Consider the following 15,177-nt stretch of genomic DNA (forward strand, 5'->3'; position numbering starts at 1 on the left):
AATTAAATGTTAATTTAACAAAAATGAGAATATTTTCTAATAAGCGGAGATTTTTTTGAAAGTGTACAATGACTTTTGCAGGATAAAGTTTTTGTTACTTTTTGATGATTGATTTCCTTAAAATAAACTTTTGCTTTGTTTTTAAAATAATCCATATTCCATCCGAATGTATTTTTATTATTAAATATCCTTTCTGAAATATTCATTAATATCATATTTTCTTTAAACCAATATCTCAAGTCAAATTTTTAAATAATGTTGTCTTGAATTAGCATTATTATTTTAGGAGATTCAGTTTACAAAAATAAATGTCACAAATGCAAAATTGTATAATTTTTTGTTGTATACTCTATAGAGAAAAAAAATAGATAAAATTCTTTAAATTTTATACCTATTTGTTTTTTTTTCTTATTTGAATTTAAAATATTTAAAGAATTCTTAACTAAACACATGGGTTTATAGGTTAGCATGGTTAATTGTTTTTGTTTTAACAACTAGACTCTTATACAGTGCAAAACTAAAACACTAGATTTCATTTTCCTTCTTCCTACTAAACACGTATGAATAAAAAGAAATTTATATTTTATGTTTATACATCATGTAATATGTTTCCTATACATTCTTTAGTCTTTGTCTGCTTTTTAGGGTAATAGGAATAGTTTTGGAAATATCATCTCTGGAATGCAAGCAACATTTACAAACTTCCAATATTGTAATAACTATACAATTCGAATTTTGAATCAGAAATCAAATATTTACCAACAAAACAGTAAAATTAATTAATATATAGTTAGTTTATTAAAGAAACTTTTTGTTAATATGTTATATAAATATGTTATAAAAGGTAAAAGGTAACTAAAATATGTTATAAAAGGTAAAATAAAAAAGAGAAAAATAGTATTAATGCAACAATTGGTTTACAAACATTGCTGTTAGCGATTGTAAAAAAATTTATGATTAGTTTGTTTGCTAAGAAAAAATAATTTACAGATTTCTTTGAATGGGAGTACAAAAGCTTTTAGAAAAAGAGTGCAATATAAAATCTATTATTATTAAGTTATAACCAACAAATTTTTGGTGAATTTTATAAAGTTAAAAATACAAAAACATTTTGAATCATTTTGTCAATAACAATTAAATTAAATGACCAATTTGAAATTTTTTAAAAAGGAAGAAAAATGTAATGCATAGCTTCAGATATACGAATACATGACTTCAAAAACTCCTTATTATGCTGCTCAGAGATTTTCCTTAACTAAATTAAATAGCACAGAAATTTTTTTTAACTGAAACAAGTGATTCTAAAATTAGGGAGTGGAGTAGTGCAAATAAATTAAATGTCACATGACTTTCAGTCGCAAAAATTTTTTAACAGGAAACAAATTGATTAAGAAACAAGAATTTGACGAGAAAGTTTCTGTGAAATGGTTTCTTTAATGAAAATGCAACATTGAAAAAACTCCTCGATCATAGAACTTTTGGGTATTGAAATTCTTGCATTACTTTCTAATTGAGTAACATTTGGTAGAATAAAGTTTGGAAAAGCCAATGGGCACTCGATTGAAATTTTAGCAAATGTAACTACAAAAACAGAGTGTTTGGCTTTAAGAAGAGAATTATTTTGGGGGTTATTGTTCCCTCTCTCAAAAATTTTTGAACTGAAAGATACATAAGAAAAAGAGCTTCGATCACTATTTCTCAAAATTTTTAATTATATTATTAGCAGTTTCAAAAAAGAAAGTTATACATACAATCCATAGAGCACTCACGTAATCAGCATCACTTAACCTAAGTGCACATTCAAAGTTAGCTTCAATGTCATCAATAGAGGGAAGAAATTCTCTTTCAAAAAAAATTAAAGATTCTGCAGAAATAGATGTCTTATCAAACACCTCCTAAAACAATACAACACAAGATTAGAAAACACCAGTAATTGAATTAAGGCAATAATTATTAAATACAGTCATTAGTGCGACCAATACATCGATTTCATAGACACAATGTTACTTTAATGTGTGTTAGAAAATCTGAATTGAACTGTTGATTCCAATATAATATTTGATTAATTTTTTATATGAAAATTACATCAAATACAGGTGTTAAAATTTTTCGCTCTTTCAAACATTTGGTTTAAAAATAAGGAAAACATGAAAGCGCTCAGTAGTAGTAAGAATAATATTTTCAAATACAATAAAAATATCAGATGTTTTCATATATATGCAACATTTAGGAATATTTCCAATATGAAAGTTAACCTTACTTTTGATAAATATTGAATTGCTCATTCCAATATATCTTGAAATTTTTGTTTAATTTTATGTAAGAAAATCACATCAAAAACAGGAGTTAAGCATTTTTGATCTTTTTCAAAACAAAAATTTTTTCACAGGCAAAAATTCAATGGATAGCAAAAGTTTCGTGGAAGTCCACCTATTCTTTTGAGGTTAGTGCTCAATGAACATAGAGCATCTTGAATTCTACATGAAAGTATGAAAGAACCATCATTTCTTAACCTAGACGTAATCTATGGTAAAAAGGATGGTGGAATATCAGTTACTCTTCATTATTAAGAATTAAAAATGTGTAACGCATTCTTATGCGAAGTCTTTAGCGTGCGATACATTAATAACCAGGGTTCATTCTAGACTAAAAAAAGGGCAGGGTGCTAAAAATTGAAAAGGGCACTATACTTTTAAAAAAAAGGGCAGCAAGTTTAAAAAAGGACATTGTATTTTATAAAAAGGGCAAATATCTTACCCTTCTTTGCATAGTTAAAATGAATAATTATATATAAGTTTACTTTTATCACTAATCACAATTATAATTATCAAATGTATAACTACAATTTTCCAAGGAAAAAAGGCTACAGTTTGAATTGAAAAATTTTAAAAAAAATTCAAACGAGATTTTTTTCCTTTATCTCAATATTTCTTAGTTCACTAAAAATATATTTAAAATTTTACACATACCTTTGAAAGACCTGGGGAAACAACTGAAATTTTTCAGATATGTTTTTCTTTCTCGAGTTGATGATTAGAATAACTATTTTCAGATAAAATATGAATATTAATCTTGAAAATAAACTTATTATGTATCTGGCTCTCCCTTATAAAAAAAATAAAATAAACTGCGTTTTTAAGCTTAACTGTTGAAAACGAAGTTCTGAAGTATATACATAAAAACAATATTAACAAAAAAAATTGCAAAATAAAATTCATACTTCCAGTCATTTTAAATAAAAAATACTGGAAGTTTTATACTTGAATTCAGTCGCAGCAATAATATCAAACTTACACGTTAATGGCAAATGTAGTAATATTTCTTTTAACATTAGTGTTCTAGTTTTTTTTTATCAATAAACCTAATAATATATTTGTTGAAAATTAAAGTCGTTCAATTATTAGAATTCATTTGAAAATAAAAAAAACTAATACTTTTAAAAAAAGAAAAAATGCCATTTTTATCAAATCATGCAATACAAAAATTCATTTTAAAGATAAATTCTAATAAAAAAAAAACTTCAATGCTCCCAGAATGAAAGTAAGAAAAAAATTTGTGTTGAATTAAGTAATATAAATTCAAATTAAATATTTTAATTGAAGAAAACTTATAAGTTTTCAACAAAAACCTAAAATAAAAACAAAACTTATAGTTCAAAATAAAATTCAATACTTATTTGGTAATGTACTTTATTATTTCATTTTATTAATTCTTAGATTTTTTTATATAGTAAACGTTATCTTTTTTTAATTTTTTTTTATCGAAAATGATTACTTAAGCAACAAACAGTGAGCAGTTTAAAAATTCACGTTTTCCACCACTTATGAATTTCTCAGGTTGCTATCATATTGCATTTAAATTAAGGATTTAATGAGCATTTGGCACTTTAGTCAAAAATTCAGTTGGTTAAATGAGCAGTCAAATATTCCTCAGAATATTTCTTTAAAAATATTTTTTTCTGAGTTTTTTTTTTCTTCTTTTGAATTTGTATAGATATGATAAAAAATATAAAATTGTATTTTGACTATATTATAGTATTGTTTATTATAAGAAATAGTTTTAACATAAATTTAAAAAATTTTAAAATCCATGTTTCTGCACATGGCTTGCAAATTTATCTTCTAGAAGACTAAGGGAAAAAAGAAAGTTGGAAAACTAGATTACTTTATTCTGAACCACAAGTTTTTGAATTACTGCTTTTTTTAAAAAAAAAAAATTTTTTTTTTAATCAGACAAATCTATTTCGTTATTTTTTCGATACTTCTAATTCTGAGAATTGAGAACGATTTTTTTTTTTTTTTCATTTTTGCTTTTTTCTATTCTGCTTCAGAGCATTTCTGTTGACTTAGTTCTTTTTTTTTTTTACTTTTTCTGCTGCTTTTATTATAACGCAGCATTTTAACAGAACGTCTCATACTATTAATTTATTATCACTCTTTCCCTGTACTGTTATATAAATAACTGGAAATATAGAAAACTGATTTTCAGTGTTAAAAGTTTGTTTTAGGAACCAAGAACAATTTGTTTTTTCTGTTTTTCTTTTTCATTAACTTTTCTTTTTATAGGCATTTTTATTATGACACAGCATTTTTTTCAATGAACGTTATTAATAAACTTTTCTTTAAAAAAAAAAATGAAGAAAAAAATTCCTTTTTGCGTGTTGTAACAACATCGTAGTTACAAAATCACGTGGAAAAGTATGGCAATTCAAAAAAAAAAAAAAGTAATAATAATTACTTAAATTTATGCTTAACTCAGCAAGAATAAAGTTTGTCGAATGTGAGATTTAAAATTCGCATGTCATAATGAAATTATAGGAATTTTTTATAGTACGTGGGAATGCATAGCAATAACTACCGAAAAAAAAAATAGCTTAAAAGAAGAAAGAAAAGCAAAAAAAAAGAAGGAAAAAAATTACTTAGATTTAAGATTAAATTGTCACAAATAAATTGCACCAAAAAGTGTTTATTGAAATTAATAAAAAATTCAGGATTTTCGAAATCACGTTACAAAGTGGAAATAAGTGTTTAACAAAATAATTTATATTTACGATGAATTCGAATTAAAGAAAGTGCGTTAAACATACGTTTACTATTGAATCTATTAAAATTGAACGTGTCAAAACGCGATGACTCAAAAGTGCGATTAAAATTTTTTATTGTGATCAGTAGCTCTCGCGGGCCGCACTTCAGTAATAGGCGGGCCGCAGGTTATGCACCCCTATGATAATTAATTGCAAGGAAAGGGTAAATAAGACTAAAGGAATTTACAGAGCAACAATAAAAAAATAATAGAAAATAAACTTTTTTATAGTTACGAAGTTGTTTAAAAAATTTATACAAATAAATCTGTCTGAAATCAAAATTAAATCCAAATTAATGTAAGAACATTTTTGAACACAAAAGCACTACCGAAAGCTAGAAACGCTATCGTTGTTTTTTAACACAAAAACGCAATAAACAGTTAAAATATCCAATACATGAGCATCAATTAAAATGTTAATTATAGGAAAATAAGATTGCAATAAAGTGTTACAATAAAAATAAATTATGCAAAAAAGAAAAAAAAAACATTAAAAAAGGCATATTTTTAATATCAAATCACCCTAAAAAGAAACTAACAAATCAAAGTACAAGCAAAAAAAAATAAAGGATAAAATCGCATATTTTTGTCTGCTAAAAAATAAAATAAATTATCCTAAAATATGAAACAAAGCTGCAAGACAACGAAAAATAAACGGAGAAATTATTAATAAAAAATAAACAAACTAATAAATAAAAAAACTTCTCAAAAACTAAGTCATTCTAAAAAAATTTAATAAAAATACTACCCAATAATCTGCATTGAAGCGAAGTAAAATCGTACTTCATCAATTCATGAACTTTTGCAAGAAGAGAAGGAAAAAAAACCCGAAAAAAAAAAAATAATAAAAATGCACTTAGTCAAGATTTTCTCTTACAAAAAAAAATTATTATAAATAAGATGGATAAATAGATAAAAAAAGAAGTATAAATTAAGATGTTAAAGAAACGAAATTAATAATAAATAACTAAAAAAAAGAAAATTGCTTTCATGATAAATACTAAATCAGCACAAAAAGTAATACTATATATTAAAAAAAAAAATGTATATAACTTATCTGAAGTGTAAGAAACTAACGCTCGCACTGTTCAATTTTCTTAACCATTGAATGACCATGGAACAGCCTAAGTGATTCTCTATTATAAATCACTGTCACTGTACTAATTATGCCCTGCCTAAAGGCGACGCCCCCTGAGTGGAGACTTACCACTGATTTTGCCAATTCAGATTTTTTTTTATCTGGGTATGGATGCACCTAATAAAGATCGGTGTGGAAAAAAACTTTTTTTTCCTTCTTAAATTTCAATTTCGAAAGGGGAAATGTCGCAAATTATGTTATCAAAAACGTACAAGTACGTTACAAGTAAAATTACGTTTTTCTATGACAATTCCATGACTTATCAAGTCTGGCGCGTACGGACCCTGTGATTAAGAGAAATAAAATAAAACAATTAAAGCAATTACAAATTATTATAAAGTAAATAAATAAGTTATTAAAAAAGATTCATTTGCGACCGCAGCACTTTTTATTGTATTTAAATTAACATTTTAAGTTTTAAGAAGAATCAAAATAAAAATTTGCTCATTATATTAAAATAAATTCAATTTACAATATTTACGACGCACGATCTTACAAACGCAGAGTTAGTAAAGCGATAACATTGATATTAAGAATAAATTAATAAATAAATAAAAAGCTGAAAAATATTAAATGAAAAAAGTTTGGTATTTAAATTAATCTATCTAATATTACAATGCATTGTCAAATCATGGTATGTGATATAGATCATAGCCGAAATTGCAATAAGCGCAAAAATAAAGACCAAATTTCTGTAATAACGAGAAAAAAATAATTTAAGTAACAGTATAGAAGTGTCATATTTAAATATATGGAAAATACACCATAGAGTTATCGATCGGCTTGGTAATTGTGATAGTGTCGAATCAAACACCTCATTTGAAAAATATCGTCAAACAAACGAGTTACTATTAAAGAAAGAAAACCATTTCTTAATTTATCAATTTATTTAGTTCTATTTAAAATGGGCGGCCAAATTAAAGCTGCATTGTGATCATTCAGAAAAAGAAAAAAAAAAAAAAAATTGCGCATAACACATGTTGTATCTTCAAATAAATTTCCTTTTTTAATATTTTTGAGGTACAAGCATACAGCTATAAATAAATTTAATACTTTTAAATAAAGGAAAGTTACGTATTTAAATTTACCGATATAATTACATCACTCGTAATGTCTGTTCAGATATGAGTAAAAAATTCTAAATGTATGAAAGGGGAAAAAAAACGATTAATTGAATTAAATATGCTTCATCTACAAATAAATTGTGTGCTTGATTCAACTTTTATGAGGAGCAGTCATACCTTTGCACACACTAGTAATAACATAAATAAACAAATTAATAAAAAGATCGACTGCTAGGATAAATTCTAATGAAAACGAGAAAGTTAGAGGTTTTATAGCGCTAAACAATATTTTAAAAGAGTAAAAAAAAAAGAACGGATATGTTTATACTCCTGGCAGCGTGCCAACGAAGAATGAGAAAAATATTTAAAAAAAAATAATAATAATAATAAAAATAAAAAAAACGGAATAAAAATTATCGTTTGCTAATATCTTAAAATAACTTGTAATGTAACATAACTTGAAACTTATTATTGTAAGAATTGTATTGCGTTATTGTAAAAAAAAGTTTATTTTAAAATTAGAATTTTTTTTTTTTTTTTTTTTGGATAAAAAAGCTTTTTTATTTTGTAGTTAATTGTCTAAGTCCCTTCACTTTTGAAATCAAAAGTAAAAATTTCTTTCTTCCTTCAAAAGAATAAAGCTGGACAGAGGGGCCCAGAAGCTACATGAGAATGTATCTTTTATCTATATGACCTAGTCTGACTCTCTTGCCAGGCCAACTGACCGTCATCATAGCAGTATGGTTTCTTAAAATAAGCAATACGTCCATTTCTAAGAAAAAGAAATTTTTCTAAAAAGAGAAAATAGGAACCCACACAGCTGCAGGAGGGATTGCATTCCCCGAGGAACTTCTTGGAAGATCTCTTATTTAAACTACTAAATTCAAGAGGAAATAGTAAAGGGGGGGGGGAGCTTTTCGGAATCTCATTTACCCATAGCTTTTGAGCTAGAGGGAAGACAAGTTGATTTCAAGAAAAGTATTACTAAGCGCGGGGGGGGGGGGGAGACAGGACAAAGAAATCCTTTCTTACGGGAAAGTGGTATCTTTTTGGAGGGGACACAACAGGGCGCATTTAATTATATCAGGGCAGGATAAAAGGAGTAAAGGGCAATATGGCGGATATTTTATATCAAAAGGGCATACGGGGCGGGCCGCCCCGTAAACCCCGCTTAGAATGAACCCTGTAATAACATTAGTACATTTCTTTCATGAATCATATTTTTCTTGTTTAAAAATTGTACTTAATCTTTTTAAAAAGTGTTGTAATAAATAACTTATTTTGGAGATAAATCATGCATTCTTCCTGACTTTATTTTTGCTCAGACTTAAGAGCTTTCTGAACATACGTTATGCAGCAGAAATATATTATAATCAGCATAATATCATATGCTTAAAAGTTAAATTAAAAATTTAGCATGCAGTAGATAGAATAATAATATTTTTGTCAAAATAAGTTCTACATTTATGAGTAAATATTTGCTGTAATTCTATATATTTATGATGCAGCGACTTCTTGTTCAGAAGTGCAATTTCATTTAGACCAAGCAGGACAGGTCACCATTTTGAGTGTTGATTTTATAGTTAAGTACCTATAGATTCTACTCTAAGCAGAAGGCACAAACATTTGTGAGTCAAAAAATCAGAATGGGTACTTGTTAAGTGGGAAAAAGCTTACAATTAGACTATAATACATTGTCTTAAGCAAATCTCACATAACAAATGCATTGTATGACATAAAAGATGACATCACGTGGGAAAATGGTAACACTAGCACCAATTGGAAATCAGATGTAACAGTGGGAGATGACAAATCGTTTTCATGATACAATACTGACAGTTTGAGCAATTAAAGGCTCATATATGCATTAAAAAAATTTAATGCTGGTAAAACAAATGAATTATTCACTTCTTATTAGTTCTCATTGTAAATTTTTTTAAAAATTCCATGTTGTTGTGTGCCATTAAGGCACTCGGTGATGTAATTGTTCTTGTTTTTCAGTGGGCCATCTACAGCCAAGAATTAGACTTCTGCCACACCCATACGTCACACCTGTTTATAAGGCGGATCCATTCATACAACCTCTCATGTATCCACTTATAAAAATATATTCAAAGAATTGTTAAGGAAACAATTAAATTGTTGGTTAATAGATAACCAGAATAAGATTAAAAATAATATCTGGAATAGAATTAAAAAAAAACATCATAAAAAATTAAATTAACTCAAAACAGCTTTTTTTTTTAGCTTTGCAGCTCTCTTTGAGAAATTTTTAATTCTTACCAAATCTGGCGATGACTGATCTGATATTTTAAGCATTTTGCAAAGATGGAAAAAAAGAAATGAAGGATAAGGTGAGAAGAGGAAGATATTCAGAGAGGCAAGGCTGCATTAGAAGTGGATATTTGGCATTGTGGTGATGAATTTGACAGATTTGTGATTGAGCAACAGGGAAAAAATAATGAAGGTGGTAATAAGAATATTGTTTATGCAATTAAGGTTTTATCGATGTTTTGTATTGCTTGTAACATGTTCTGAAGAGATTTAATCATTAAAGTTTAGTTTTTAGATGGAGTTTTGAGTAATGTTTTTTGATTGGAGAAAGTATTATTGTTAGCATTATTACATTTAAGAAAGAGAATTTGAATATAAGTTGTTTTTAGTATTAAATAATGCAGTTGAGTGCTGTTTGTCAGCCTGAGTCAGTAAAGTAGTTATGAAGAGTTACTATTTTGTAAAAGAATGATTGTTTATTAGTGAAATTAATATGGAAATGCTATGGTAAAATATAGCCTCGATACCATATTTTTAGTTGAGTTTTTACTTACTTATATTCAGGGGATTTTTATTTCTTTTACTTTCATGAAATTATGGGCATAAGAGGAACAAAACTGGACCCTGGGTAAAATATTTGATACAGAGTTGTCGCCGGCCAGCTGGCCGAGTGGTTAGCGTGCCTGAATGTGAAGCCAATGCCTGCGGGTTCGAATCCCGCTCTGGGCATGAATGTTTCTCTCTATCTGTGTTGCCTTCTGATGTGTGAATGTATGAACATGGCCTACCCTATGAACGAGTTTTTGTGTCAGTGTGGCGTGGGTAATGTTGCTCGCCTCTGTGACTTTGGTTCACAGGTGCCCACTGGGTAACGATAAATGAGCAACACTTCCGGCATCTTCTAAGGCGAAGAACAAAAGTTCTGTGCCTGCCGTTATTAAAAAAAAAAAAATAGAGCTGTCATTCTTTAAATTGTATACAATGCTTTAGTTTTATAAAACTTGTGGCCGAGTGGTAACAAAATGTTTGCCGGGTTGAAAAAAAATCTTAGATATCTTCCGTATTTTTTATTAAGTAAATGTATATTACTTGATGTTAATAAATGACAATCCTAAAGGAGCTGGCAAAACTTTTTTTAAAGACGAATTTTCATTTAAATTGAAATTTTTTTATATAAATCAAATTTTTTTATATATACTAGCCAAATTATCTAATAAAATACATTAACAATATATCATGACTTAAAAGTATAATTTCAATAATAAAGATAAAATTGTTAATATTTCTAACTAAAATCTTTTTAAAAAAAATTTTTTTTTTCATTATTACAAGCTAAACATCTAAAATTTTAATTACAGGAAGGCAATTGAACAGTTAGATACCCAGTGAAGAGTAAAACAGCTTAAATCAGAACACATTAAAGAAAAAAAAATTATTGAAAATTTTTATGTGCTGTCTTTCATTAATATTGTTCAATGCTAATGACATATTTAATTTGTTTTAAGAACACTTAAAGTATTTAAATAAACATTAAATTAAATGGGTATTATTAAAATATGTTAAATTCCTAGCTAATTGTTTTACATACAGCAAAAGAAAAATTAGTCTCTAGTTTAATTTATTTACTTGTCCATTTAGAAACATAATAATTTATATTTTTTGGATAAAACTTTTATTATCAATAAAATCAGACTAAAAAATCACACCTTGAAGAATATAATTAAAAAATATTTTTGACTTAATAACTTATTTAAAAAATCATTTAGTTTAAAACAGTAATTTTCATTAAAAAATATATCTATAGTTAATTTAAAACATGACTTAAATCAAGTGATTTAAATCATATCAACCTAGTATCCGAATAATAAGTTAATTTTGAGTTTAGTAGGGTTCCAATATTTGTTAAAGTTTTTGTTATGTAACAAGGAAGCAGCAGTAAAAATGGGCTAAATATAGTTGGCAGTGAAAAGAAATTGCCAAAATTATTCTGAGTTAGGGAGACAAAGTTGTTCGAAGAACTAAATAAAATTCCAAAGAAAGATATTTTATTCATGAATTTTTCAATATAAAGTAAAAACAAATGCATAAAAAACAAACATACCTTAGAATGCAATGAAGCAGGATTGGATCTCTTATTCACATTTGGAAACTCCTGATGGAGGAAGAAAAAAATTAAAAAGTATTTGGCGCACAATTGAAAGAGAAAAATATATAAATAAAATTAACAATGCACAATAATATTTAACTGAAACATATTATTAAACAATGAACAAGATTTAATTAGGAACTCAATAGTTTCCAAGCAAACACTTTTTTACATAAGCTTTAAATAAATCAACTAGAAAAATATCAACTTTAAATAAATCAACTTATAAAAAAAACTGTTCAGAAATATTTTTATATTTAAAAATAAATAAAAATAAAAAAAGGAAGGAATGCTGGAAAAAATTTGCATGTCAAAATTCAAAGTTATGAGATGTCTAAAAAAATATATTCTTACAATTGAACTTACTTAAAACTTATTATTGAACTTGTTTTTCAATACAAATGAACTAATTAAGAGATCAAAGTATTTTTATTAGAAGAAAAGTATTAAACTTGATACTTTTTTGAGTAAGAACAATATAAAAATGCTTACACAATAAACTGTTTTATATAACTGCTTGTTACAAGCGACCATCGATAACATTTATAAGAAAAATTTACTTTAAAAGAAATAAATTTTCATGTACTATGGATGAAAAACCTTTTTTGAATTGTAGATAAAGAAACAATTATAACAAATTCATAGGAGTGCAAAAGTAGGAAAAAAAGAAAAAAAAACAGGAAATTAAAATTTTCATTTGCTTCAAACTGTTAATCAAAAATTGAAAATTATTAATAATCAGTATGAGATGAATGTGATGATCTCACTTATAATTATTTTTATATGTTTTTCAACTTTTGAAATCATTTCTATCATAATAAACAAGACTTTGAAAACAAAATTGCTGCAATCCAATAATGGGAGAAAAATTATAAAATATATAAGTAAATGATGAGTACAGCTGGAAAATATTTTTTCTGGTATGTTTATTTTCTTAGTATATTTTATTTAAGACAGTTCAGGGGCTAAATTGAAAACGCTATAAGCCACTTTTGGTCAACCAGTCATAGGTGAATTCTTTAAATTTTTCAATCATACTTTTTCTTTTAATTTTTCGTTAAACTTTTAGAAACTTCCGTACCGTTCGAGTGGACACTAATGATAATCTTTTATGGTGTATTGCAACTTCAGGAAAAAGGGAGGTCACCTTACCTTCAACTTTTAAATTATTATTACAATCTCATTGATAAGTAAAGTTTAAAACAGTTTTAAGTCAAACTTGAAGGTGAAAAAAAAATGCGTGTTCTTGCGCCCATGAACAATTATTTGTGTTCCTTGCTTCAACGTAATACATTTCGTAGAATTGTGCTTTAAAGGGGAAAAAAAGGGACAAAAAGTGTGAAGAAAAAAAAATGATTTATTTTAAAACAATTAACATTTAGTTACTATTTTTATTATAAGAAGTAAAAAAAAAGAAGAGGTAATTGAAAATAATAATAATAGTCTATATTCAAGGAAATATTTTGAATGGGCAATTAACTTACTAAAAAATTTAACTCTTATTTGCGTTTAACAATATTTTATCATTTTACATAAAACAGAAAATGAATTAAATTATCTTCATCATTCTCTAAATAAATTTTTTAAGAAGTACACCAGATCACTATGAAGCATCTTGAAAGAAAAGACAGCAATCCATAGAAAAATTAATTTCCTTATAATAAAAAAAGTCCCAACAAAAGGCTGAGATATTAAAAAGCATTTTTAAAAAAAACTAATACAGAAATTTAATTTTTAAAAAAATTCCCAGTTCCCACTCTTTTAAATGTCATTGTTTGATAATTAAATAATTGAAATAAAAAAAGTCTCAACTCAATAAGTATCATTCTTTTACCATTTGAATGTAAAAATATTTCGAAGATTGTAAGAGAAATAGACATAAGAACTGAGCTTGAGTTTCCCTAGTGGTTATCTGATCTCCAAAGCAGAACATACCTAGAAGAGAGATTTTAAAATATATTTAACATTTATACAAAATGTAGAAAAGAAATACTATTTAATTTTTTAAAGGTATAAAAGATGTTAACCAAGTCATATACAGGCAAATATATCAAATTTTTATGTAAGAATCCTAGTTTGAATAAATACATAATGGACAATTACAGTATATTATTTTCAGTTCTAACTAATTGGAAATTCTCTCCTGAATCCGAAAATATAATTGTTTTTTCCTCAAATGCTTATTTGTTTAATTATTAAATATTATTAATTTTTCAAAAAGACCTCCGTAAATGATGCAATCAAAAACAATCCTTGATTGGTTATGACGTCACATTTGCTGAATAGAAACATGCCTCCTCCATCCGATAAGGATATTTTAATGCTCTTTTAATTTTTATATCACTTATATCGTTCGAAAATTCTTTGTACATTATTAGTAAAAATTCTAAGAATTAAATTTATGGTGTTGACAGTGTGTGCAAAATGGAAGAAGGATTTCAAAACTTCAAACTGTTTGTTTATCACTAAAATAACTGAAGAAATGGTTATTCAGCTCTTTACAGAGAATCAACTTCTCCTATTCTCTAAAATCAGTGGTGTTAAAATTCATAGAAAATATTGTTTAATTTCATTTCTTCAGTTAAAATAATGCTCCATTGCAGCTTAATTACTTAATTAAAATCAGTTGCAGATTGGATAGAAGTAGTATACATTTAGATATAGTGTGGATGATTTTATAATTTGGTATTGCATGAAAAAAATCAGTGTTTTCATAAATCTAGTCCATTAAAATATTTCTATCGACCATCGTTTCAATCTATGCACTAATGTTCAAAAATTAAAAGGTAATGTAATACATTTCAGCTCTTTTTTTCTGAACTAGAGTTGAAGTATTTTCTTTAAGTAAATATTTACTAATGCAGTGCGTTTTTTCTTCTTTTTTTTTCTATATATTAAATATACATTAAGACTTATATTTATTCTCAATATTATTCTTTGAGTAAATAGGAATTTTGCTATAGTTAGAAATTATTTTTAAATTTATAATTTTTAATTCCTTTTTCTGCTATATAGTATTTATAAAATATGGTTACTGTAATTATTTATGCATACTATTTGTCAGTGCTTGCAAAGAAGAATTCTAAAATAATAAAATTACTTCATGATACATTTCTAAAGAAAAAAAATTCATTAATGTAAATAGGAAGAAAAGTCTCAGGTTAAGCATTCGATATCGCTGAAAACGAATCAACACTTTCAAGAATTTAGTCAATTGAAATATATCTGCTCCTCATCATCATCTCCACGTTCTATGTGCTTATACTTAAATTTTCCTTAATGTAATTTAATTTAGCCACATAATTTCAGCGTATAGCATCAAACTAGACGGTTTCACTTAAGTTAAAGAATTAATAAAAAAAACTTATGCAAAATGAAAAGAAATTGTTTTAATTATTTATTAAACAATTAAAGAGACAGTAATGTTTTCTCAACATTTTTATTCTTTGAGTGACTTTGCTGCAGAGAAAAAT

The 15,177-nt window shown here is 26.2% G+C and overlaps 1 long non-coding RNA gene across 5 annotated transcripts in view; it reads right to left on the reverse strand.

Annotated features, from left to right (window-relative positions):
* Positions 1 to 15,177, reverse strand: part of LOC122272678 (uncharacterized) — a 33,487-nt gene that overhangs the window by 13,721 nt on the left and 4,589 nt on the right. For 3 of the 5 annotated variants that reach the window (XR_015435298.1, XR_015435297.1, XR_015435300.1), the window contains 3 exons: positions 13,539 to 13,639; positions 11,660 to 11,710; positions 1,752 to 1,895 (listed from right to left, as the gene is read on the reverse strand). This is a non-coding gene — a long non-coding RNA (uncharacterized LOC122272678). Of the gene's footprint in view, positions 1 to 1,751; positions 1,896 to 11,659; positions 11,711 to 13,538; positions 13,640 to 15,177 lie in introns of those variants that run through there. The other 2 variants (XR_015435299.1, XR_015435301.1) reach the window with 2 other exon arrangements.

The sequence above is a fragment of the Parasteatoda tepidariorum genome, chromosome 7 (assembly GCF_982258835.1).
Source record: "Parasteatoda tepidariorum strain Cologne lab strain chromosome 7, Ptep-v5.0, whole genome shotgun sequence".
Classification (NCBI taxonomy): domain Eukaryota; kingdom Metazoa; phylum Arthropoda; class Arachnida; order Araneae; family Theridiidae; genus Parasteatoda; species Parasteatoda tepidariorum.